Raw genomic sequence first — 5,686 nt, forward strand, 5'->3', positions numbered from 1 at the left:
ACAGACAAAAGCCATGGTTTAAAAAACAACCAGAATATGAAGGAAACGACCCTAGAAGGGGAAGACAAGTGCCACTGTTTATGTTCACCCTGCACCCAGACAGCATAGATGGGAGCAGAGTATGGGCCCCCAGGCCAGCTGGCTGCCCTACTAAGCCTTAGACCCCTAGCCCACACCTGCCATCCCTCATCAAGGCTCCCCCCAACTGCCTGAGCTCCAGTCATCCCTCCAAGGCAGCCCCAGTGCAGCACACACCAGGACACCCTTGGACAGTGCCCGCTAAGTCCCAGCCATCTCACCAGAGTGCTGCAGGATACAACAGGCCCAGGCCCGCTTCAGCTCCAGGTGACTCACCAGAGCACCTCCTCTTTGAAGCACCCCAGGCCCTCCCAACCTGTGCCTGCTTCAGCTCCGGCTGTCCTGCTATGGCACTGCCTGCAGGGAGTGCCCTGGAACCACCAGGTGCATGCCCGGCTTCAGCTCTTGCCATCCCGCCAGGAAGCCCCCTGCACAGAGTGCATCAGGACAGCTCTGCCCGTGCCTGCTTCAGCTCCGGCTGTCCTGCTAGGGTGCCCCGTGTGAGGACTGCCCTAAAACCCCACGGCCTGAGCCCACTTCAGCTTCAGCCCTCCTGCCAGAGTGCCTTGTGTGTGGAGCACTCTGGGGAGCCCTAGCCCATGCCCACCTCAGCGCCAGCCCCCCACCAGGGAGGCTCTGACACCGAATGCCCTGGCACTCCAGGCCAGCCAAAGCCACCAGTCACATGCAATCTACACAGGGGACATAGCTATTAGGCCAATCCTTCCAGACTAGCAGAAGTAGCTGTTCTAATTCAGAAAAACAAACACAGAAAGTCAGACAAAATGAGAACACAGAGAAATACGTTCCAAACAAAAGAACAAGACAAAACTCCAGAAAGAGAACTAAATGAAACAGATAAGCAATCTACTTAATAAAAAGTTCAAAGTGATGGTCATAAAGATGAGCTAGAAAGAAGAATGGATGAATTCTGTGATCATGACCTGAGCCAAAGGCAGACACTTAGCCGACTCAGCCACCCGGGCGCCCCCAAAATATAGTACTTTTAGAAAGAGTTTGAACTTAAGCAACCATCACTTTAATATAGACTGTTGTATACTTAGGATCCTGCATATGAAATTCATGGTAACCGCAACCTATAATAGATAGCCTATAATAGATAACAAACAAAGAAAAAAATAAAGAGAAAGAGCTCCAAACAGAACTAAAAAGAGCTATCAATCACAAGTGAAGAGGCAAGAGAAGAATAGATAACTACAAACATAAACAGAAATCAATGACCAAATGGCAAAAAGAACATACTTAGCCAATAATTACTTTAAAGGTAAATGGTCTCAATGCTCCAATCAAAGGAAATAGGATGGCTGAATTGGTTCAAACACAAAAAACAAAACAAAACCCATCTATAGCCTGCCTACAAAAGACTCACTTCAGACCTAAAGACACATGCAGATTTAAAGTAAAGGGATGGACAAAACTATTACACACACACACACACACACACACACACACACACACACACACATTATTCTACACAAGTGGAAGCAAAACAAAACAAAAAAAAAACTAACAAAAAACCCAAAAAGCCTGGGTAGCAATACTTATATTAGACAAATAGACTTTGAAACAAAGACTGTATCAAAAGACAAACAAGAGCATTATATAATAATAAATGGATCATTCCAATAATAGTATATAACAATTGTAAATATCTATGCACTTAACATATGAGCACCTAACTACAAAAAGTGAATATTAACAGACATAAAGGGAGAAATTGATAGATACAATAATCTAGAGGTCGTTAACAACCTACTTATATCCATGAATAGACCATCCAGACAGAAAATCAATAGGGAAACAAGGTCTTTGAATGACACATTAAACCAGATGAAAATAACATATATACTTCAACCAACAAGAAAAATCTCAAATAAACAATCTAAACTTATACTCAAAGGAACTAGAAAAAGAAGAACAAACCTCAAATTTAGAAGGAAAGGAATAAAAAGGTCAGAGTGAGAACTGAAATAGAGAATAAAAAAATAAAATATAAATAAAATATAGAGAATAAAAAAAATCAATGAAACTAAGAGCTGATTCTTTGAAAAATAAATAAAATTGATAAACCTTTAGCCAGACTCGTCAAGAATAAAAGAGAGAGTTTTACTTCTTCCTTGCTGATTTGGATGCTTTTTATTTCTTTTTGTGTCTGAATGCTGGGGCTAGGACTTCCGATATGCTGCTGAATAAAAGTGATGAGGAAGGACATCCTTGGCTTATTCCTGACTGTAGAGGGAACCCTCTCAGTTTGTCTCCATTGAGGATGATATTACCTGTGGCTTTTTCATATATGGCTTTTATTATGTTGAGATATATTCCCTCTAAACCTAATTTGTTGAGAGTTTTTATCAAGAATGGATGTTGTGCTTTGTCAAATAGTTTTTTCTGCATCTTTTGAAATGATCATATGGTTCTTATCCTTTCCTTTATTAATGTGCTGTACCATGTTGATTGGTTTACCAGTATTGAACCACTCCTGCAACTCAGAAATAAATCCCACTTGACCATGGTGAATGACTTTTTTAAATGTATTGTTGGATTCAGTTTGCTAGTAGTTTAGAGTATTTTTGCATTTGTGTTCATTAGGGATATGGGCCTAATTTTCTTTCTTAGTGATGGTTTTTTTTTTTTTCTTTCTGGTTTTGGTATCAGGGTAATGCTGGCCTCATAGAATAAATTTAGAAGTTTTCCTTCCTCTTCTGTTTTTTTGAATAGTTTGAGAGGAATGGGTATTAACTCTTCTTTAAATGTTTGGTGGACATCACTTGTGAATCCATCTGGTCTTGGGCTTTTGTTTACTGGGTATTTTTTGATTACTGGTTCAATTTTTTTGCTGGTTATTGGTCTGTTCAGGTTTTCTATTTCTTCCTGTTTCACTTTTGGGAGTTTATATGTTTGTAGGAATGTATCCATTTCTCCCAGGTTGTCCAGTTTGTTGGCATATAGTTTTTCATAATGTTCTCTTATAAATGTTTGTAATTATAACTGATTTCTATGGTATTGGTTGTTATTTCTCCTCTCCTACTTGTGATTTTATTTATTTGGGTCCTTTTTTCTTTTTGGGAAGTCTGGCTAGAGGTTTATCAGTTTTATTAATTTTTTTCAAAGAATCAGCTCTGATTTCATTGATCTATTGTTTTTTTAGTTTCTATGTTTTTTATTTCTGTTCTAATTTCCTTCCTTTTGCTGGTGTCATTTTTTTTCTTTTGCTAGCTCCTTCAGATATAAGGTTAGGTTGTTTATTTGAGATTTTTTCTTGCTTCTTGAGGTAGGTCTATATTGCTATATACATCCCTCTTAGGACTGCTTTTGCTGCATCCCAAAGGTTTTGGACCATTGTGTTTTCATTTTCATTTGTTTCCATGCACTTTGTGATTTCTTCTTTGATTTTCTGGCTGGCCCATTCATTGTTTAATAGCATGTTGTTTCACCTCCATGTTTTTGTGGTCTTTCCAGATTTTTTCTTCTGGTTGAATTCTAGTTTCATAGGCAAGAATATACAATGGAGAAAAGACAACATCAATATATGATGTTGGGAAAATTGGATAGCTACATGCAAAAGAATAAAACAGGACCACTTTCTTACACTAAAAACCCATAAAAAACTCAAAATAGATTAAAGACCTAAATGAGAGACCTGAAACTATAAAACTCCTAAAAGAAAAGATAGGGAGTAATCTCCTGGACATCAGCCTTAGTAATATATTTATGGCTATGTCTCCTCAGGCAAAAGAAATAAAAGCAAAAATAAACTATTGGGACTATACCAAAATTAAAAGCTTGGCACACAGAAAAGGAAACCATCAACAAAACAAAAAGGCAACTTACTGAATGAGAGAAGATATCTGCAAATGATTTACCATCATGTATGGTACCATAATGATGAATACATGTCATTATATATTTGTCCAAACCCATAGAATGTACAACGCTAAGAGTGAACCCTAAGATAAACTATTTTGGATGATTATGATGTGTCGGTGCAGATTTCATCAATTATAACAAATATACCACTCTGGTGGGGGATGTTGACAATGGGGAAGGTAAAGCACATGTGGAGGCAAAGGGTATATGGGAAACCTCTGTACTTTCCTCTCAATTTTTCTGTGAACCCAAGACTTCTCTAAAAAAAAAAAAAAAAAAATCTAAAAAAAGTACACAATTAAACTGCTGTCTACCTCTCTATCACTCTCCTCTTGTCCACATTAGCCTTACCTCTATTTCTAGATCCTTCCTTCTGTTTCTAAATCACATTAAGATAATTTCTTCCTCGGGGATTTTGCCAACTGTGTTCCTTCTGGTTGGCATGCTCTTTCTCTAGAATTCTAAATGTCTTTTTGTTCTTATCCTTCACATCTCAGATAAAAGTTCTTAAATATGCCTCTAAATTATTCTTTCCCTCTCAGACTGGTCATTCATATCTCATTAACTCACTATATTTTTGTACTTATTGCTATCTGAAATTATTTTATTCATTTTTTGCTCATCTGTCATCCTCCCATACCCTCCTCTAACTCCACAGTGATTATCAATGAGCTTTGAGATTTTATTGTATCCATGGCTGTATCCTGGGACCTAGAACAATGCTTACTAATTAGTAGGTGTCTAAAAATGTTGGTTAAACCAACACATCTGACAGCATTCCATTCTCGAAAAGCAGGAATATGGTATTAGCCACTCTTGGATGGGGGATAAGTAGAGCAGATCACAAATGTCTGAACTTTCTCATTGAATATGGAAAAATCTTTGAGCTATCATTGAATATAATCATTTCTGTGCCTCATTTTAAATTAAATACAGATCTTGAAAGTTGTGGGTTTATTTTGCTAATAATTAAGCAACCCTTTTTGCAACTGTGTTAGAACATGGCCAGCCAGGGCAAATCCTACGGAAAATATTGAGGTAGGCAAAATATGTGTTATTTGCCTTTAATTCCTCTTTGTGTGTCATGTTCTTATCTTTCTACAACCAGTTATCTTTTAACTCCAGGACCCCTACTGATTATCGTAACTGTTCTTTTTACCAGTGGAAAATTTCTCTGATAAATCCCCATGTATATTCTTGACTTTAGAACGTTATTCCCCGTAGAAGAATGGGAAATTGATCCCCTTGCAGCATTATATGTTATTATTAGATGAGCGATCCCTGCTCTCAATTTTGACTGAGCAATAAGTCCTTGATAAAATTATGGAAGGCACTCTAGATATGAAGTTAGGTGAACTAGATTCTCATCCTACTGCTGCCACAAACTATTAAGATAGTCTTTTACTTATTCTTTGGGGACTTGGTTTACTCCTAAATAAGATAGGAAGATTAGACTAGATTATCACTAAGTTCATTTCAATTCTAAACTCTAATACAATTTTCTAATATAACATTCATATCCCCTCACTAATCTTACTTGTAGGCACTATTAAATTTTAAAGGAATTAGTAAGTGGTAAATATTTGCAACTACATTGAATATAACAAATTATCTGGTATGGTATTAGAGAAACCCAAAATTGTTTCTGATAATTTTTCAGCATGAATAATTATTCTTCATTTAAAGAAAAGATTTTTATCTGTGCATTCATCCTCTAATT

Source organism: Ursus arctos, unplaced genomic scaffold (assembly GCF_023065955.2).
Source record: "Ursus arctos isolate Adak ecotype North America unplaced genomic scaffold, UrsArc2.0 scaffold_29, whole genome shotgun sequence".
NCBI classification, from domain to species: Eukaryota; Metazoa; Chordata; class Mammalia; order Carnivora; family Ursidae; genus Ursus; species Ursus arctos.